General features: G+C 39.6%; 1 protein-coding gene and 1 non-coding gene across 2 annotated transcripts in view; both read left to right on the plus strand.

Annotated features, from left to right (window-relative positions):
- Positions 1-7,921: 7,921 nt before the first annotated feature.
- On the plus strand, positions 7,922-7,992 carry TRNAG-GCC (transfer RNA glycine (anticodon GCC)). Its single transcript has one exon. It is a non-coding gene; the product is annotated as a tRNA-Gly (tRNA).
- A 14,280-nt stretch (positions 7,993-22,272) lies between these two features.
- LOC149083575 (2-Hydroxyacid oxidase 1-like) overlaps positions 22,273-22,866 on the plus strand; it is a 60,893-nt gene continuing 60,299 nt past the window's right edge. Inside the window, exon 1 of the mRNA XM_089234095.1 lies at positions 22,273-22,351. The gene's annotated coding sequence lies outside the window, so the exon portion shown is untranslated. The remainder of the gene's footprint in view (positions 22,352-22,866) is intronic.

Here is a 22,866-nt window from a genome sequence, read left to right on the forward strand (position 1 = left end):
ACGCGACGTCCCCTTATAAAACTGGCGCTCAACGTCGTGACTCGAACGCAAGGGGGTACGAAGTGGACATTCGAACTCGGTTGTGAGGTTCCTGATAGTGCCTAGAAGAAATGGCTTACCTGGCCAAAGGTAAGAAACGTGATTTGATCCTACTCGCTCTAGAATTAGGAGAGGAAGTTCTGAAGCGAATCATTCAGATTCGCGTGTAGTAGATCTCAAGCATATAATAACAAAGTCCTCCTGTTATGAGGAAGAATTCGTGAAAGCCCTGCTGGCTACTATTATCGGAGAAAGAGAGGGAGAAGAAGAATGAGAGAGAGAGAGAGGCGGAAAATCGCTCTAGAATCGCCGAAGAAAGAGAGAGAGAGAGGAAAATCGCTGAAGAGAAAGAACGAATCGCACTAGAAAGTTCGTTTGAGCTTGAAAAGATGCGGTTGCAGCTTGAGTTTCAACGACTCGCACGCACGCACGCACACACACAGAGAGAGAGAGAGAGTGAGAGAGAGAGAGACTTATAAAGAAATATGCAGGAATTTATTGAACGTAGTTTGTTGCAAAAGGCCCGACTGTATCTGCTGGCGTTTAAAAGGAATACAAGTCTTTTTCGCGCATTTGGTTCTCTGCTCCACCGGGATGTCTCAAAGGCTGCTCGTAGGACTGCATCGTGGTGATCTCGCATCGCGAGAGAAGTCTAAATTACACCGTCACCTTACCCGATACCCCATTTTCTAGAAGCAAATGGATATTTTGCACCAAAAAAAATCAATAAGAATCGTCGAATCGGTGTACGAAATACCATAAACAAAATATAATTATGGGGACTAGTCTTATCTGTTATTTAGTTACGATGAAAATGTTAATCGAAACGTTTTGCAGGTGAAGATGCTGTCCTGGCGGTGAAAGCTGGTGTTTCGGGAATTTTGGTCTCAAATCAGGGAGGTAGACAACTAGATGGGAGCTTACCTACAGTAAGACGGAGTTTATAATATTTTTAGAACCGTTTCTTATAAGTGAATCATTGATTTCATCATTTTTGGATGCACGCTGCTCGTAAACCTTCCTCTGGGGAATTTTTATTGAATTGTACATGTACGAACGTCTTGTGAGTGTGTGTGTGGCCCGGACGTATTCATGTTGTCAGAGTTATGTTGTTTCATGTTATACAGGTTCTTCCACCTGTCTTCCATGTTTTGAAGTGAAAATCACAAAATTGCTTGAATTTCCAAGTAAAATGGAATAACATTCTTTACGGGTCACTGCTCATTATGGGAGAAGGGAAAATATTCAATTTTTTTGTTGTTAGCGATTATGGAGTTGTGACCATAGGAATGGGTTTTATTGGACCCATTCTCTCAAATGCTTTCTAGAATTTTTATAATATCTACTCACGATAATAATTGAATCCGAGCATCCTGAATATCTTCTGAAATGTTAGGTCTAAAGACGGATCCACAACCGCATCGCCACGCAGCGTCAAGTAAAAACAGGTTTTGAGGTGTGGCTAGCACAACTAATTTTTATTGGTCTATTTTGATCTGTTCAGAATCGTATACCGCGGTGTATGTGGCCCCGGTTTTAGGGTGCGTGTTACTAAATATTCCGTCGATGTGTGCTCAGGATTAATTGAAACAGCATGAACATGCGCGTATACATTAGTGAGCAGAGCATGTAAGGTAAGACCCCTCCCCTTTAAGCAGTTGAATATACATTCTAAGGCACGCGAACTTCCTTGGTGTACCTAAAAAACGGATGTATCTTTTCCTTCTTCAGTGTTCGTTGAAAAAACAGATTCCCGGTGGTCCAGTTCGAAAAGCTCGAAAAGGATTAGTTTGATGTTTAAAACACCGTCCAAATTCCTGACCACCCAATATCGAATGCTTTCATTATATGATCCGCTCGCTAATGTATACGTGCCTTTAAGTACTGTAGTGCTTTACGAAATATCCAAGTGATTTCCCCATTTCTATATATATATAGTGCGACTAATGTAGCAGCTGTGCCTGCATACGGTCAACATATTTCGTGCTCACCCTGTATGAATGTAGTAAAATCATTTCAGATTGAAGCTTTGCCCAATGTCGTAGCTGCCATTCAAAGTTACCGTAAAAATGTGGAAGTTTACGTGGACGGTGGAGTAAGGAGCGGATTCGACGTGTTCAAAGCATTAGCAATGGGAGCACGAGCCGTGTTTTTCGGCAGACCGACACTGTGGGGCCTATCCGTAGCTGTAAGTATGAATCAGAATAATATCTACATTTGATCTTATCTCGCTTGTACGTGTGTGTATACAACGCTGCAAAGGTGCGACATTGATCTGAGGTATATTTGATGGCATCATTGATTAAAAACCAAAAAACAAGAGCCCTTCTTTCTGGTCTAATGGACTTGGCAGTGCAAAGGTACTTAGGAACAGAGTGAAATGTTCCCGAGAGAAACAAATAGATTGAAAAGTGGTAATCGGGAGCACCAAATTCCTGCTCGCGGGTTGTTAATGGTGTTGCCCGAGTTTTGTAAGGTAACCTCGGACCAATGGTGCTCCGGTGATATAGAATGTATATATTTTTAACATGTAATTTTTTTTTTTTTTTTTTTGATTGAGAAAATAAATGCTCCCTTCGGGGAACCCCCGTATGGCGAATCACATTCGCCGGGTCGGGGTAAGTAACTCATATTTGATGGCATATCGTCTTTCTTGAAGCATTGAAGTCATTTAAGTATGACGTCAGCATCGATGGGGGTAGGGTAGGGGGTTTAGGGTTTGCTGACTCTTGATGGCAAGGGGGGAAGGGGCAGGTTGAATGATGCTTACGTCACAAACGACCCTTTATAAAAATATGGAATATTCTTACTGGCATCTTACTCGGTCTGCCAAAAACGAGAAAACCTTTACCCAGTTTGTGGACACGTGAACAAACATTCTCCTTAGTGTTAGTTCCTCTATAGAGCCACTTTAGTGATCTCTGAATGTTCCGTGGATCCTTCAAATAATCTGGAAATGTGCTGAAATGCTCTGGTATTGTGCCACTAGTCACTAAATCGATCTCTAAATGTGCGGCAAAGTTCATTCTTAAAAAGTTAGGTTTGAGGTGGCAGGCCCAATCAGACAACCTCTAGGGCCACATTTTAGGTCCCATGGGTTTACAAATATGGCTTACAGCAGGGGTCTTCAAACTTTCTCGAGTCACGAGCGCTGCATATGTCCACCATCAAACCAAGAACACCCGTGACGACAACTTTCACATAGGTATGCTTTAAATCTGCGAAATTTTAGTGTTTGAATGAAATTTTTACAGGGTATTTAATCGAAGCGTTGATCGATTTCTTAAATGTTTGATAAAAGTCCTTTAAAAAATTTCAAAAATGCTTCCAATAAAGCCTTTGGTTGCATTTTCTAGAATGTAACCAATAATCTTATTAGTGGCATTTTTCACAAGTTTTCTGAAAGTACTTTTATAAAAGTTTTTAGTGCAATCCCGGCCTTAGAGAAATTTTGAGTTCTTCAAATAGCATTGAAATGATCAGAAATTGATTATAATAAGTTACAGAAAGTTATTTTATTTGGAAATTTTAATTTTTTTTAATATTTTTTGCATCAAAAAATGTTTTGTTCTTGATGGTCTGGGTGGGAGCGTAGGGTGACTCGTGTCACTCGTACATCTATAACTGCAGTATGCGTTAGGCGGTAGAACTGGCGAAATTTTGCTGATGGGTGGGGGGGGGGGTCAAAAATTACTAAAAATCTGCTGACGTAATACTCGAACGGCCTCTTGATGATTTCTTTCTTTCCGATTCTATCGAAGGGAACCGAAGGAGTGAAGAAAGTCATTTCCATCTACAAGGAAGAACTCAAAAACACGATGCAGCTCGCAGGTAATATAACATGTTTTATAACTTATAGTCAGAGACTGCTGTAGTATACAATATGGACAAAAGCAACATTCAAAAAAGTTTCAATGTAAAATTATAATTGAGATACAATTGCATGAATAGCATGCGTAACAAAATTACAACTCGAATTTAAATAAGAAATACATAAATAAAATCTTGCAGTCTCTCTTAACAAGAAATTTAAAAATTTCCGTGAAGTTGTATTACACATGTGACATACTTAAAGAATGGGTATTTAAAAGACTAAATTTTTTCTTTCGAAGTGACCTTGCTAGAATATTTCATGTACAGGGTGATTCAGAAAAGACGGTAAAAACTTTAAGTGATGATAGTGCACATCAATACAAACAATTTTCATCAAAGAATGCATGGTCTAACATGGAACGGCCGCTCCGCAAACGTTAAAACGGCATTCATGTTGAAATTTATCAGGAGGAAAAAAAAACAACATCATGTATGCAAATGTAACCAGGGGAAAGAAGAAGAAACGCCACAATGAATAAAAGGCCTTGACGCCAGCCCCGTTGAAGTTATTCCAGCGTGCAACCGTTCCAACAATTGTAACGTACGGGATAATGGCGTACTTTAGTATATACTGAAAAAGCAGACATGCATTTAAGTATGAAAATAATTAGCGCATTTCCCCAGGTCTCATTTGCATGCATGGTGTTCTTTTCTCCCGATAACTTTCAACAGGAACGCCGTTTTAACGTTTGCGGAGTGGCCGTTTCGAAACACGCGTGTGCGTTTCATGTTATACCATGCATTCTTTGATGACAATTGTTTGTATTGGTATTGTACTCTGTCACCTCTTAAAGTTTTCCCATGTTCTCTGAATCACCCTGTATATTGCCACTACACCATGTAGTTTCTTTTTTATACGTCATTGATATTTATATTTATACATTCATACATTTTGTTGATAATTTTTTTTTCCAATTTTCATCTGTAGGTGCGTCCAAATTATCTGATATTAATTCCAGGTATGTTTTCGAAAGTCCGAGTTTTTCAGTCCGAATGAATGAACTTTAGAATTCTGCTGCCGGACTTATAAAGTTGCCGAGATCTCTTCCAGCTCAGCTTCGTGGCAGATTCTGAAACACTTTATTATTCAAGGCAAAAAACAAATTTCCAACCATATATATATATACAAACATACTTGTTGTTTGGACAATTGGGTACTGTCGCTATTATTACATTTTATGTTGTGATAACAGATTAGATAGGGTTGTTAGTTGTTACAGAATGTACCGATGTTTCGTTAAAAGAATGAATGTACTTTAAGTACAATTAATTAGAGGGCCCATGCCATGTCATCTATTATCTTACACACGTCATATTACGCAGGGTGCAGAGCTAACAGACAGGCATGACCGCTGACCACCCAGAGAGACCATCTTGGGATGGTTTGCATTTTATTCCCAAAGGGATGGCTAACCTGAGGATGTCAGACTCGACTATAAGATATGAACTCCGCCCAAAAAAAATTCTAATCGTAGGAAGAGCACTATTAACATTTTCCGAGCGGAAATTTAGTGCCCCTGGGTGTACATTCTTGCATCAAATTAAAGCATACACAAAGCATTCATATGCCATCCATCTGGAAACGCTGGCGCTCATAAAAAAGTCTTTCTCTCTCACACAAATCGTTCCCACGTAAGTTAATATACGTACAATATTGTTAGTATTGTACAACTTTCCAATATTTGTGTCGTTATTACTTTTCAGCATTTGTTTTTAACTATATTTAGCTCACAGCTGTACAAGTATTTTTTTTCGTGCATCCACCGGCCGAAAAAAAAAAACCGGAGGAAACCAGTTGAGCTTGTTATAATTCAATGTAAACTCGCAATTACATGTTATACTGATGTTAGTTGATCAGTACACACTACTCTAATTCTCATATTCAAATTTATCCATGGTGTCCTGTAAGTGATAATCCGGCCTTTGCTCATTAACCGTCCGTCGTAGGTGTACAGTTTCAGCACCAGTTTTGAGAGTAAAAATGCAGTGTGTAACAAAAAAAAAAAAAAAAAAAAAAAAAAAAATTGTATGGTCCCTGTGATCTGGCTTCCAATTAGAAAGTTGCTCTCCTGAGGCCAACAAAAAAAAAAATTTCAAGCATCCAAGTGCAATATTCGCTAAGATATTTGAATTCAAAAATCGGAAAAGTCGTTGAAAGGACAACATAGACAAGAGAAAGGAGCGTTGCGCGTTAGTTTCTGCTGTTCTTTCAAAAATCGCAGCGAATATTACACTTAGAAGAGAGAGGGCAACAACTTCCTAATTGTAGAAGTTAGGGGGGGGGGGAAACCCTTATAATTATTTAGATTTCTTATTTTGCAACACACTGTATTTTCACTCTAAAAACTGGTACGGTTTAATTTTTGAACACATTTTGAGCATTTCTTAAACTGAAACCATGCCTTCTACGACGGACGATTGATGAGATAATGGCCGCATTAGCACTTACAGGATACTTTATTCACATTGTATGTGCTCAAATCAAATATGAGATTGAATTCTTTATTTTGTCAGACTCGGTAAATCGAACCAGAACACCGCTAGCATTCACCAGGAGCTAACAAAGCAGCACGCCATAACAAACTGTAACAACACAGGGGCCGTTCAAGTATTACGTAAGCGAACTTTTAGCCATTTTGGACCCCCTTCCCCCCGTCAGCAAAACTCTGATCCCTTCCCCTTGTCAGCACAATTTCGTCATCAGCTCTGCCCCTCTAAATCCTAACGCATAAGGCGACTGTATATAAGGATTGTATAGTGGCTATACTAACGCATATTGGTGGGATCAGTGACGTAAACGGGGGGGGGGAGCACACGGGGCTAGCACCCCCCCCCCCAGATGATCAAAAATTTATTTTTTTAATTGAAATTTCGGAAGAAAATACCTTTATATGTTATTATAATCAATTTCTGTTAATTTCAATGTTATTTGAATTCAAAATGTATCGTTAATAAATTAATTGCGACCCACCCTCTAAGCTATATAATGATAAATCGCATAAACGCCCTTGGCCCGCGGACCAACTATGGCCCTGGGGTATCTGATGCGGCCTGCCCTCCTCAAACCTAATTTTGTAAAATTGAACTAGGCATCACATTTAGAGAGCGCTTAAGTGTCCCATGGTACCATTCCAGAGCATTCAGGCGGCCCGTGGCGCATTTTCAGATCACTTAAATGAACCGTGACACATTTAGAGATTCCTTGAGTGACATGTGCCACAGTTGTAGAGCACTTAAGTGGCCCCAGTGCGGTCCTACATCACTCAAGTTACCCGCGGCATATAATTACGGATCACTTGAGTGATGCGTGGCACAATTGCAGAGCACTTAAGCGGCCCGGACACATTTCCAGATCACTTGGATCAGCGAAACATTTAGAGATCACTAAAGGGGTTCCGTAGGACACTTATCAATGGCGAGGGGGAGTGTGAATGTTACTTCAAGTGCCCACAAACTTCGAATGGTTTTTCTCGTTTTTGGCTCACCAAGTAAAATGCCATATAATATTTCATATTTTCATAAAGAGTGGTTGATGACGTAAGCATTATCCAAACCCCCCACCCCTGATTGTCATCAAAAGTCAGCAAATCGGAAACCTCATTTCCCCCCATTGATGCTGACGTAATACTTGACTGGTCCCTAAGGATCATTATGATAATGCGATTTGGTGCTTTGATTTTTGAGAGAATACATAGGAATGAATAAGCAGCTAAGTATATGGAACCTCAATTAGCCAAATTCGTAGTGAATTCCACGAACCGGTGAACTCAAATTCCAGAGCTGCCCATTGAACGAACTGTGCTTGTTTCATATCTTTCTGTCTCTCACTGTTTCTGAGTTATTTCATTTACATGTTGATGGGTCCTTTCTGAAACACCCTGTACATGAAATTTTGATTTCCCCTATATACCTGGTATACAATAAAATGCTACAGAACCATGCATGATGTTAATATCGGGGATTTGTGGATTCTTTAATAGGTATAGGTTACCAGTTTCAGAAACTGTAAGCATCGGTGGTTCAGTGGTAGAATGCTCGCCTGCCACGCGGGCGGCCCGGGTTCGATTCCCGGCCGATGCAAGTTTTTGTGCCCGAGTGGCATGGTGGTAAGATTCTCGTCTACCATCGTGAAGGTTGTTGTCAGGGTCCCGGGTTCGAACCCAAGGGAGGATATAGACAAGATATTTTCCCAAACGAACTCGAGGCGACCATCGATTGACAGCACCTTCACTTCCAACCCATCTCACAAATGGCAGTAAATTGCAATATAGCGATATGCCCAGAGTTGGTGTTTGGTGAAGTATTTTCTGAAACTGGAGAAAGGGGAAAGCCTGCACGCGTACTCTCAATAACGTCATTTTTCCCAATTTACACAACAGATGGCGCCACTACACTGATGAATAGAACCGGCCAGACAGAAATAATTTTCCCCATTTGAAACAGAACCGCTAAAAAAATCAAGAAAATTTCTGGGAACTTCGACAGCTATTGGTCAATGCGTGCGGGAAAAAAAACGTAAAACATTCATATCAAGAAAGAGGTATATGTTACCGCTAAAGAGTCTGTGGCGTCATCTCTCGCCCCCTTACGCGCACCTCCTGATGTGTGGGAGGCAGAGGCGAAAAAAGGGGACAAGCGAACTGTTTTCCCTTGCGTGACCTACTTTTTCCTCAGAGTGTGTAGCTCTCGCGCAAGTGTATAGTTTCTCCTTTTTTATAATGTGAAATTACTTATAATATTGTTAACCGATGTAAATAGTTTTCTAAAATTAAATGAACTTAAATATTATCAACCGTTTCATCAATTGGAGTCAGAATACATTTCATCCACAATGTGTGCCATTTCTCTACAGTGGTGAACTCAGATTACAACAGACAACGCAACAGCACAGTAAGTGACTTTTGAAGGTTTCTCATCTCGTTTCTAAAACCACGCTAGTTTCGTTGACGCATACTAAACTCTCGATGCCGAATACAGAGGAACTTTCAAGAGTGGCAGTTAAGCCACCTCCGTTATGGCGTGATAATATTGAGCTATGGTTCTCGAATTTAGAATCGCAATTTTCTATCGCGTCCATTACGTCATCTGAAACTAAATTCCATTATGTCGTCACCTCCCTCGATAGTGAACTCTCGACGTACGTCGCTGATATCATCACTAATCCTGCGTGGGATGATCCTTATGCGGTAATAAAAGCACGTTTGATCAGTCAATTCGCAGAATCGGAAACTGCTCGTATTCGTACTCTACTTTCCGATATGACATTAGGTGACCAGAAACCTTCACAGTTGCTACATAAAATGACCCAACTGGCTTCTAAGAGATTCTCCGATGATGTTCTCAAAATGCTTTGGCTACAACGCCTGCCAGTAACAGCACAACAGATTCTGTCAGCGAGTACCGACAAATTAGATGGCTTGGCAACTGTGGCTGATAAAATTGCGGAAGTCTCACAAATGATACCTTCTGTTTCTTCTATCCATAAAGATTCTGATGATAGAATTAGTAAATTGGGAGCTCGCATTGTGGATTTAACTGAAATGGTTAACAATCTTTCGCATGGTATTAGATCTACGGAGCGCAACCAACGCGCAAAATCACCATCGCGGAAAAAATTTACAAAATGCTGGTTTCACTACAAATTTGGAGATAAAGCTCATAGGTGCATTCCACCATGTGATTTCCAGGGAAACTAGTCAGCTCGCAGCTTTATGCGACGAAATCTGCGGGTGAGACACATAGTCGCTTATTCATTAAGGATCAAAATTCAGGTCTCAAATTTTTGGTCGACAGCGGCGCTACAGTTTCGGTTCTTCCTGCTACTGGAAATCTCAAACCTGCTTCAAATAAAAATGTTACGTTATTCGCAGCAAACGGTTCGGAAATTAACACCTATGGAACGCGCGTATTGAACTTAGATTTAGGATTTCCACGAAAATTTCGGTGGACTTTCATTATTGCTGATGTATCAAGACCCATTTTGGGAGCGGATTTTCGTTACGGACTTCTACTCGACATCAAAAATAATCTGTTGATTGATCGCATTAGTTCAGACAGCGTTCGTGGTAAACGTACATCCCATCCTAGCACGGGCATAACAGCAATAACTGGTAACACGAAATATCACGCGTTACTATCAAAGTTTCCTAATCTAACTAAGTCTTCTACCAATGTTGTTCCGAAGGATAATGATACCACACATTGCATCACAACTCAAGGTCCTCAAATTTTTTCACGAGTTCGTAGACTGCCACCTGATAAATTAACAGCAGTTAAGAGAGAATTTGAGGAATTGGTGGATCAAGGAATTTGTCGCCCTTCTAAAAGCTCGTGGTGCAGTCCAATTCACTTGGTACCAAAAAATAACAATGAATGGCGAATATGCGGTGACTACCGACGATTAAATGCCATTACAGAACCTGACAGGTATCCAATACCACATATTCAGGATTTTGCAGCTGAACTACATGGCAAATCAATTTTCAGTAAAATTGATTTAAAACGTGCATATCATCAAATTCCGGTAGAACCTAGCGACATTCCTAAAACAGCCGTCATAACACCCGTAGGTTTATTTGAGTATTTATACATGCCTTTTGGGTTAGGGAATGCTGGACAAACTTTTCAAAGATTCATACATGAAACTTTGAGAGGACTTCAATGTTTTGCATATCTCGACGACATTCTCGTCGCCTCTACCGACGCTGAAACTCACTTGTCTGATTTGGAAGCAGTTTTTACAAGGCTGAATGAAAAAGGTCTTATTTTAAATCTTGACAAGTGCATATTTGGTGTTCAAGAACTACCATTTCTGGGTTGCTTAATTTCAAAAGAGGGTATTAAACCCGCACCCGAAAAAGTCTTAGTTCTTACAAATTATCCAAAACCAACATCAGCTCGTGCATTACGACGTTTTTTAGCTATGGTTAACTTTTACCGCCGATTCATTCCCAAGGCAGCTTTGCAACAACTACATCTGTATGATCTCATTAAGGGTCGTAAAAAGAATGATTCTACCCCCCTTCAATGGACTGAGCAAACTAACAATGCTTTCGAAATCTGTAAGCAATCAATTGCAGACGCAGCCTTGTTAGCTCATCCACATCCAGATGGTAAACTGTCCTTACTCGTTGATGCATCCGATTTGGGTATTGGCGCAGTGTTGCAACAAAATGTTAATAATAAATCAGAGCCATTAGGATTTTTTTCTCGTCGTTTAACACCTGCTGAGAGCAAATACAGCACATACGATAGAGAACTGTTAGCGGCATATTGTTCTCTAAAGCATTTCAGTTTCACTCTTGAAGGTAGACTGTTTACAATTTTTACAGATCATCGTCCGTTGACCTTTTCTATGCAGCAAAAGCATGATAAAAATTCTCCTCGTCAACAGCGACAATTAGACTTCATCAGTCAATTCACTACCGATATCCGTTTCATTTCTGGTGACAAGAACTGTGTGGCTGATGCATTTTCACGCTTAGAGCAAATAGAAATGCCCAGTGACATAGATTATGCAGAACTCGCTGAGGCACAGAAACTTGATGAAGAAATTCAGCACTTGCAAAATTATTCTTCATTGACTTTCAAACCAATAATTCTGACCTCTGGAACTCCACCATTGCATTGCGACGTCTCAACTGGACATGTACGCCCGTACGTTCCCAGAGACTTTCGGAAATCAGTGTGCCAGACCATTCACAATCTTGCTCACTCTGGTCCTCGACCAACTACTGCCGCAGTAAAGAAACGCTACATATGGAAGTCTTTGAAAAAGGACTGTTCACAGTGGTGTAAAGAATGCATGGAGTGCCAACGATCTAAAATCAGCCGTCACACTAAATCTCCAATGGGATCTTTTCCCTTACCTAGTGATAGATTTAGCCATGTGCATCTCGATATCGTTGGACCTCTACCTCCATCACAAGGATATTGCTACCTTCTCACCTGCATTGATCGTTTCACTCGCTGGCCAGAGGCTATTCCGTTGAAAGATCAATCAGCGCAAACAGTGGCCGAAAATTTCTTTTCAGGTTGGGTAGCCAGATTTGGTGTACCAAATATCATCACGACAGATCAAGAACGCAATTTCGAAAGTGATCTTTTCTCAGCTTTGGCCAAATTCATGGGAACGAAAAAGAATAGAACTACTGCCTACCATAGCGTAGACCATGCACTTATCTACGCTAAACGTCATGGAGCATGACGTTTAGCGTAGATAAGTGCATGGTCGCTCATTTTGGTTCGAACAACCCACGGTTCTCTTACGAGTTGAATGGTGTCACTATCCCGGATGCAACTAGAGTCACCGATTTGGGAATTCTCATTGACGAGCGACTTAAGTTTTCTGAACATTGTTCAGCGGTTGTCAAAAAATCGAATAGAATGCTTGGTCTCATTTTCAAAAAGGTCTCTTCGCGTTCTCCTAAAGTCATTCTTCCGCTTTTTCGAGGCTTAGTTCGTCCTGGACTGGAGTATGCTGTAAGGTTTTGGAGACCATACCTACAGAGGGACATAGACTTGGTTGAAGGGGTGCAGAGAAGAGCTACGCGTGTCCTTATTGGCACACAGGGCTTGAGTTATGAAGAAAGACTTCATTTTTTGAATATGTTTACATTGGATGAACGCAGGTGTCGAGGAGATATGATCGAAGTGTTCAAAATTTTCAATGGGATGGATAGGATGGACCATGAACTTTTAGTACACCGCCAATCGACTGCTTTTACAAGGGGACACCAGTATCGATTGGTGAGGGACAATGCAAGGTTATGGTGTCGCAGGGAATTTTTCTCCAATAGGGTTGTTAATAAATGGAATAGCTTACCCCCGGAGGTAGTAAATTGTAACACAATTGACACGTTTAAAAAGAAATACGATAAACATGTTGGGGTAAATCGGGAAGCTATCCATTCTTAGAATAAGACAACCATAAGTATTCTTTATGGGCATTGTATAATATTTTATCATGTGTATATATTGTTTGTAATTTGTGTTAATTGCATTTTTAATTGGGTTGCTGTATTTTTGAAACATATGACAACCATATTTTTATGGGCATCTTTTTATCAGCCACCTCGTTGGGCATTTTGCCTGTTGTGGTGTTGTATTTGTATTTGTATTTGTATTTGTACCATCCTTCAGCCAATGGGATGATCGAACGCTTCCATAGACAGCTGAAAGAAGCTCTAAAATGCAGTTTGACCTTTACCGAGAGATGGACCGAGAAATTACCAGCGGTCATGCTCGGCATTCGAACTGCACTCAAGGAAGACTTAAATACTTCCCCAGCTGAACTAGTATATGATACTAATCTCCGCTTGCCTGGAGAGTTTTTTCTTTCTTTTTCAGGTCCGAAATCGCAGAAGCAGACCCTACATAACCTGAGGGAGCACTTCCAACAGATTCGACCGAAACCTGCTTCAGATCACAACTCGAAGTCAGTCTTCGTCCATGATGACCTACCCAAAGCTTCGCACGTTTTCGTCCGCCAGGATATGGTTCGGCGCCCACTGCAACAGCCATACGCTGGTCCATTCGCAGTTCTTGGGAGGAAGCCAAAATTTTTCCAGCTTCAGATGGGGTCAAGCAAGAAGTGGATCTCCATTGATCGATTGAAACCGGCCCATATGCTTCAAGAATCGCCTGCGACTCCAGCGAAGTCTGAACCAGTGAAGTCGCTCCGATCTGCCATTAAATCGTCCACAACTACAAGATCCGGTAGACGCGTATGTTTTTGCTTTCCACTACCATGAAGTTGTGGACTGGTGGGGGAGTCCTGTGGCGTCATCTCTCGCCCCCTTACGCGCACCTCCTGATGTGTGGGAGGCAGAGGCGAAAAAAGGGGACAAGCGAACTGTTTTCCCTTGCGTGACCTACTTCTTCCTCAGAGTGTGTTGCTCTCGCGCAAGTGTATAGTTTCTCCTTTTTTATAATGTGAAATTACTTATAATATTGTTAACCGATGTAAATAGTTTTCTAAAATTAAATGAACTTAAATAGTATCAACCGTTTCATCAATTGGAGTCAGAATACATTTATACAAATACAAATACAAATACAACACCACAACAGGCAAAATGCCCAACGAGGTGGCTGATAAAAAGATGCCCATAAAAATATGGTTGTCATATGTTTCAAAAATACAGCAACCCAATTAAAAATGCAATTAACACAATGTTTCATCCACAATGTGTGCCATTTCTCTACAAGTCGTTAATGTGCACATTACCTAGTTCACAGTTTCTCCGGACTATGGACACGAAGATCGATCTTACCACTGATCCGATGTAACTACCTCTCCCGCCTGTATATAATGGAACTTTAATTCCTAGAGAGATAATCCACCAGTTCCTTTGCTGTAGTTCCAGCAAAGATTTGAGAAATGAAACAATTTTCGGCACGTTAACGGATCACCCTAGTTAATCTGCACAATACCTAGATAAACTGTAGAACAAGGGTGTAGCGAGGGGGGGAGGACTTAGGGGTCTGGTCCCCCCCCCCCCGAAATGTGAGAAAATGACCGAAAAAAAGGGAAAAAGATGGCCAAAACCATTGTTCTGCACTTTGGTCCCCCCCAAAATGAAAGTGGTCCCCCCCCGAACGAAATTTCTGGCTACGCCCCTGCTGTAGAATAACTGATTTCTGCAATTTAGTGGTAACATATACTGTATACATATGGAAACGTCCTCTCCACTTGTCAATTCAAGATTCATCGAAAGACTGATTATTTGTGGAGATGAAGATTACAAGTAAGAAAATTCATCACTGCCCCGCGGGGGGGGGGGGGGAACAGTGACTCAATTGATGAATTTTCTTCAATTTTCTTCATTACTGCCCCCGTGGTTTTCTTCATAGTGATTGAAGTGTAATGAATGAATAATTATACCGGTGTAGGTCTGTTGCTCGCTGCGCCGAGCTTTTCTAACGGGGAGATCGGCTCATATTCGTGCCTCGAAATTGGAAACCGCAGTAAACCAACTTCAGTCGACCACATCACCACTGCGGCGACGGTGGGGTTTGAACCCGGATGCGTAATTACAATCCCTACTCTCTTAGTAACACAGGAAGCGTTAGCACGCATGTGATTGGTTATACGAGCAAGAAAGGTACCAAGACGTCACGAGGGGCGGAGCTTTTGGCGAAATCCCAAATAACTCGCCAAGCGGTTTTTAGTTGACGCTACAAAAATTAGTTATGAAAATAATTATATAATATAATTAAGGGATAAATAAATTTCTAATTTACGAAGTGACCGCTATAAATGCGAAATTTGCCAATTTTGACGAATAAATGCTAAAATTTTATTTTTTACAACTTTTTCACGAAATCTTGGCAATTTGCACTTTTTGAAGTGGAAAGTCGTAATTCTGCTCAGTACGTGTGTGCGTACTTAAAAGGGGGGGGGGGGGAGGAACCACAAGCATCGCTTCTTTCCCCTCTCGCATTGTGTTTAGATGCAAATACAGTCGAGTTCGGTTATAACATAGCCCCTAGGTGATTGGAGAAGTGTATGTTACAAGCGAGGAGTTGAAATTACCTTACGTAGCAATAGCATATATGCATTATATAATATAATGCATATATGCTATTGCTACGTAAGGTAATCAATATCAATATAATTATAAGGTATATCAATATAATTTATATTGATACAGTCGTGGGCAAAATAAGCTTACGCAGCAATTGAAATATAATATAGTATGAATAGAGTTTTTGATTGATTCTTGAAAAGTTTGAGAAATGTGCCAGAAAACGGAATGTATATAACAACATGCAGACATTTTTTGGGAATGTTAATGATTTTTTTGAGTTTCATGCTAACGGTTTTTCCCCTTTGAAGTTAACAGCAGTGTACAATTTAAAAATTCAGAAAAAAAACCCTCCACTGATATTTATGAATTTGATATACACGTCACACACCAACACACTTGCATTAGTATAGCTTTTGAAGTGGCCGAGTTGATTTGCAACAATTGTTCTGCCATCATCATCACCAATAAAAATAACACAAAGTAATAAAAACAAGTAAAAATTCAATAATTCGAAAAGCATTAGACGATACAGTTTTACACAGAAAGACAGGATTTTATAAATTGTGAACTTTTATTGCTAAAATAGTTAAATTTTTCTTCGAAAGATGACGTTAAAGTTAACAAAGTTATTTAATGCCATCTGTTGATCAGAACTGTAACTGGCAATGTATTCTGTTACATTTCTATCAGAAATGTATTCTGGCAATGTGTTAAATTATTGAAAAAAAATTTAGGTTTTTTTGTGGGAAAACGGTCAAAATATCACCCAAATAGATGTACAAAAGTGTCTGTTTTATGACTAATTTTCTAGGGACTTTTTTGCAGTATGTCATACAAATACAAATACAACGCCACAACAGACAAAATGCCCAACGAGGTGGCTGATAAATCGAATCCCCTTATAACGAACGCCAAGAGACCGGAGGAATCACTTCGTTAAAACGAAATTTCGTTTTAAAGGAATTCTAGGTTACCTAGCATTGGTCCTATGTGAACTTATTTGGGGGATTAGAAAAGTTTTCCTTAAAACGGGATTCGACTGTACCAGGATAATTTTCTTGGTTAAGACCATTATTTTGGTTTATTATATCCACAGTGTATTTTTAAGCTGGGTATGTTATAACAGAGGTAAAAATATATAGTTGTAGAATATGAATGATCCATTGAGGACTTCTGGACCTTTCAGATGAATTTTATATCTTTCGCTTTGTACGGACACCATATCTGCGAACAATATTCCATTTTGTGACATTTAACTGCGAACATTTTGTAATGGAAAAAAAGTCAGAAAGGGCAAATTTACGGGAAAATACAAAGGGCATAATGTTCCGCGTACGGGTCATGTTGATTAGGAGCACGCAGGAGCCCCCAAACTTCTTAAAATCATTTTTTTCCCATCGTTAGGTATCAAACTCATAAAACGACGAAAAATATGTCATTATTTCGAGATCGAATCACTTCAATCCATGCTATAAGCAAGGTTCAGATTAACTCGAATTAGAATTACTGACGTTGGTGAAGTTTCTGTATAGTTATTTTGTTTTCTATATACACTGCTCAAAACAATTAGGGGAGCAAGCAAAAAAGTGGAGAAAACCGTGCGAGACAGCCACGTATTGGCATACAATGGATAGTACACGCGTATCAATGCGCAATACAGAAAAAAGAGGTAAAAAAATTTGGAATTAAGCTTTAATTCTTTGAAAATATAGAAAAAACATGAAAAGATGATTTAGGGCAACAATTTGGTTACATGTAAACGATAAAAAAAAGTACTGTTTAGACATGATGCATGAGCTTTAATAGGGCGTGTGGTCTCCTCGAACAGCTAAGACTGCTGCACACCTGTTTGCCATGGATGCGATGAGGTTATCCCTCAGACTTTGGGGAATACTGTTCCACTCCTCAAGAAGTGCAATCTGCAAGTCTCAGACAGTAACAGGCGGCCTTGGTCGCGCAGCAATGCGTCGTCCAAGGAGAGCACGCTGGCCATTCCATACGCTGTATTGTTTCAGCTTCAAGCATGTTCTCCACCAGACGAGCTCTATGCGGTCGGGCATTATCATCCTGGAAAACAAAGGAATCTCCAATGGCTCCAGCGTAAGGGATGACATGAGGTCGCAGTATCTCGTCTGCATACCTTCGGGCCGTCAAAGTGCAATTCCGAATGATATGCAGGTCCGTACGTCTGCCTATGCTGATTCCACCCCATACCATCCAACCAGCTCGTCTGTATTGTGACCTTTCACGAACGAATGCGGTATTATTTCGAGTGCCCCTGTCCCTCCATACCAGAACACGTCGGGTGTCACACTCCAGACTGAATCGGGACTCGTCTATAAACAGCACTTGGCTCCAATCATGTTGCTCCCAATCTCGATGTTCAGCAGCCCATCTTCTTCGGGCCGCACGATGGCGTGGGGTCAACGGAATGCAGACCATTGGCCTACGTGCATAGAGTCCTCCCTCATGAAGCCGATTGCGTACTGTTTGGTTGGACACCCTTCGTCCTGTTGCCAAGAGCAACCGTCTTTGCAGCTGCGTAGCATTCTCTGTTCTGTTTCGACGGGCTGTTAACCGTATATACCGGTCATCAGTTGCTGTAGTGGCGCGTGGCCGACCTTGCCCTGGTCGACGTCTAACATTTCCTGTTTCTTGGAATCGATTCCACAGCCTTGCAACAACACTTCTGGCGACTCCAACAGCGTCCGCGACACTACGTTGTGTTTGCCTGGATTCCAGTCTGCCTATAACACGCCATGCCATGGATTCCGGTAAATCACGTTGTTGAGACATCCTCAAGTCACCTTGTCTCAAAAAAAAAATACTGCGCAATCGAATTTCCCAGTTACGGCAGTAAAACAGACGTTTCTGCAACATCCCGATTTCTGCCCTTATCTCCTTTTTCTGGTTTTTGACGTCATGAACTTGGATTTGCATATGAAGTTTTCTTCTTCCGTTTCCTGCTAGGCTTTAAATTATGGATAATTCATTTTATGTTACTTATCGGTATACATCTTTGCGTAATTTTGTTAAAACCATGTGCTCCCCTAATTGTTTTGAGCAGTGTATATATATATGTTTCAATGCGTTGTATTGTGTTATTGCACATGAATTAAATGTGAAATTTCAGAAAAAGCCGTGGTATAGTAAAATTCGTGCTCAGTACACCGAATTACATAAGAAATTGACATTTTTGTTTTCGGACGAAGAAACTTTGTTAAAATTTTTTGCTTGGTGTTATATGTGTTAATGTTTTTATCATTTTTTTATTCAGAACATTCGATTCATATTCACTGTTGTCTGAATATGAATCGATCGGTTTATACGCGGAATTCATCACAACTCCCATTTAAACTCTCAATCAAGAAATGAAACGCAGGTGGGAACATATTATAATCATTCCGTCGCTTGATTAGGCGAAGTCGGGATACCGCATCTAGGAAGCAAAGATGGTTCATTTCCATCACGAGAGTACCTACAAATCTAAAATCCCACCTTCTAGTTAGGTTGATTGCAATGACATGACCGCGTAATGACATGACATAACAGAAGTGATCCAACCTCCATCCAGGACCGGCAGATTCATCAGGTTTTCTGCCAACCTCATGAAGCTACCCCCTTTGAAGCCGAGGGAACATATAAACCCAAGTCGCCGTTGCTGTATTGATGAAGTTCTGTTATATTACTTTACGTAATTTGGTTACTAATTACTCAAGTTGCCACGTCCCAAAAGCCGCTTAACGGCTAAGCCGATCGATTGCAAGTATACGTTATGCACCCCTCTTTTATAAGAGCATGGATTCATTGTTGACGGTCAACAAATCATGAATCAACCATTTTTGCCCATTAATCCTCGGTTGAACAATTTGATGTTGATCGTAATTATCAATTCCATTGTTGCAATTAATGATTGAGCATTTTGTTTGTATTATACTGCACCGGTAGTTCACAATACATGTAATGGCCATTTATAAACAATTTAAGAAATCAATCTGCGATTTCGTCGACGATTTGCATTACTGTTAAATAAATGTAAACATTCCTTTAGAGCAGTGGTTCCCAACATGAATGATCAGTAAATATGCAGCAGGTCCCATAAGGGATCTGTAAATTTATTGCTCTCTACACATACACTCACTATACTACTGGCACGCAAGTCTTTTCATTTCCTTCATATGCCAATCCCAGGCAATTTGTAGGTCGGAAGACAGCCTGTAAAGGCTAGGAACGGACGATAACGTTCAATTCTGGTCCAGTATGAATGGGACCAAATTGTGAAGATTACACTACCTATGTTATCTGTTATCCTACCTATCCACTGTTTATGCTATATGCGGGTTATGCTATAAGTGTACTGGACAGCATATGCAAATTTTTGGAATTTCGAAAAAAGATATAAAAACATTTGAAAAAGTATGTTAAATTAGGGGGAAAGTAGAGATATTACAGTCGAATCTCGTTTTAACGAATACTGTTACAGCGAAAATCTCATTTTGACGAACACTTTTCTAATCCCCCAGACAACTTTACATAGAAACAATGCAAAAAACCTAGAATTCCTTTATAACGAAATTTCGTTATTGCGAAGAAATTTCTCGGTTCTCTTGAAGTTCGTTGTACGAGATTCGACTGTACTAAGATGTCAGATTTCAATCAAGAACATTAACACTTTCCAGTAATATGGCCGGTTATTTTTAAATGTGAAATTTCTGATTTTAAAACTTTTTTGTCGCGAAATTTACGTATCTCTAAATGTAATTAATATTAAATAATATAATTTAAGCCTTTTTGAAATCAATAAAATAAAACAATGAAATTTTAGGAATCGAAAAACCACCTGAAACCACGTGAGAAAATAAAACATTAGAGAGAAAAATAACACCGCTCTACTTCGTCAAATTTGAACTTCGCTACTAGTGACGTAATGGTTCATCACTAACTTCAACCAATCACGATGCGCAAAATTTCTATAAGTTTATATTTCTATAAACTTATAGAAATTTTCTATAAATTTCTATTCTAGCAGAGTAGGATTTGTTTATTCGCAACCCGGATCGTCGCGATGCGAGTCCTTCACTATGACCACTCGACCACCACAGCAGCATTACCCGAACACCACGGCGCGGTAACAAAAGTAAGCATTTCTAAAGTCATTAAGTACACACGAACCATTGTTGTCTGACTGTTTTTTTTTTGCCTTTTTCGGGCATTCACCCAACTTTGAAGAACTTTGAAAGTAACCAATCTTTCAAGCAGGGCCCTGTTTGGTATTCGCATATACATGATACAAAATTTGGCAACAATCGGTCCAAAATTGTCGTAAACAACTCACATAGACAGATTGACAGACGTACTGAAAATACATTTTTATACATATTTTTTTTCTTACATTTTAACCTACCTCGTTCAGCATTTTTCCTGGTGAGGCCTTTGGATTTGTATTTGTGTGTTTATACGTGTAAAATGGGTGTTCAGAAAAAGTCTTGGCATCTCGTACTTAAACTTGCACTAAATAATGTGCATGAGGACCACTGATATAATGTACATTCAAAATGCACTTGCGATCATGAATGGGCTTAAGCTAGCTTCCTCAAGAAATTATTTTTTCAAATTCAAATTTTATAGAGAAAGAGGAGAGGGGTTGATATCAACCACGATCATCTCTCGTAATATTGCAAATTATACTTCCCCCTTTTTACGTTTATGAACATTACATGAGACTAATTACAGTGTAATGATACTGATATGCATTTCTCCCAAACCTTCACCTGACTCTTTTTTTATGTGAGAAGCTTATTTCCAAAAGGGAACATTTACACTTTCGCTAAAAATTGACTGTAGAAGTAAGAAACGTATTACTCAGGAATACGCTTGTTTACAGAAGTGGAAATAGCCCAACAGGTAGCATGTAGGAACGGTAGAAGAATATTTAACTACTATGTTTCTTGATAAACATTTAAGGGAGTTATCTACATTTCAATTTTTTAATGTTCCGTTTTGAAAGTAAATTAGTGGAAATGTTATCTTTTGATTAAAATTGGAGCTGATCAAGCCTGAAAAATTGGAAATTTCTGCTTTACCTGTTGATTTCAGAAGGTTTTACCCAGCCCAAAAGGGTACTATTACTGCCCTCTAGTCATTAACATAAGGAACATGATCATTTTGCACCTCCACCAACGGACACTTTTTGAATTAATACGTTTCGACGGGACTGAATGTATTTTACTATCCATTGATGGACAGTTACTATCCGTTAGCCGACAAAATTTTAGGTCCCATGGGTGACCGATATCGATAGATTCTACCATAAAAAAATACCGAAGTGAATGAACGAGGTGTATTTATATCCCCCTTTTATAGAAACGACTAACTTTACATTTTAATTTTTACCAAAAATATTTCCATTGAAACGAACTCTGTTGCGTAATCCAATAGAGCTCATCCCAAAGATTCCGAAATCATTGAAAAATGAATTTTGAAAAATTAAAATGTTCAATTCGAAAAATTAGCTCCTCATGTATATTGTAATTATACTTGCAATTAGTAGGTATGGCGTCTATGGCTGCATAGGACGCACTCGAATATGAAATAAATGAGAGCTGTATGAGCCTGGTTCAATGTAACAACGAACCGATCAATGCCAAGTTCCTGCAGGTGCTCGGGGGTTCAATCACTCACGCGTTTTATTCTTGTTTTCTAGACTGAAAAAACGATTATCACTACTCTTTCCTCATCGAAATGAAAACTGGCGAGAAATAACAGCTGTTTCAACATCAAATTTTAAGAAATATATACGCATGCCGGTATTGAGAAATTCTCACAACTTGTTCTATTCCCTGAATCGCAGAGAGGTTGATTATAAATCGAATAGATATCATCGTAGCAACGCATCAAGATTTCTCAAGGTAAGAACTCTTTCGTGGAAAGTTTTGAGGGTCTGTAATCATGGAAATGTCACAATAATCACTAGGCATGGCATGGGAATTTTTGATTATGTATAACAGTTTCCGGGGTGTTATAAGGGAATCTATGCGTGATGAGCAACCTCATATTTACTAACTTTAAAATGAACTTTTGCTTTCCTTCGTAGAAATCCTCTAGAAAAGTAGTATGGAATGTTGCGTCAAGTCATATGCAGGTTGTCCCAAATTGTTTGCGCAATAAATATCTCTACAACGATTGCGTTGACTTTAGTAACATGCTTTCAATTGCAAAATTTTTTAAATGACGAGCAGTTGTTTATAATCTCAAAATTTGTTTGAGGGGGTTGCGTGTATAAAATATTTTAAGGAATTGAACTTTTATATTGTTTTATGTGCTTAAACTTCCCGCTACTAAAATCTATATCCCACTCTTAAAAAAGTCATTTGCAAAGAAATATCGCATTTTTAAGTACAATGCAGTGAAACCTCGATATAAT

Source organism: Pholcus phalangioides, unplaced genomic scaffold (genome assembly GCF_987345545.1).
Source record: "Pholcus phalangioides strain wild (caught in Gottingen) unplaced genomic scaffold, Ppha-v1.0 ptg000008l_1, whole genome shotgun sequence".
In the NCBI taxonomy this organism is placed as follows: Eukaryota; Metazoa; Arthropoda; class Arachnida; order Araneae; family Pholcidae; genus Pholcus; species Pholcus phalangioides.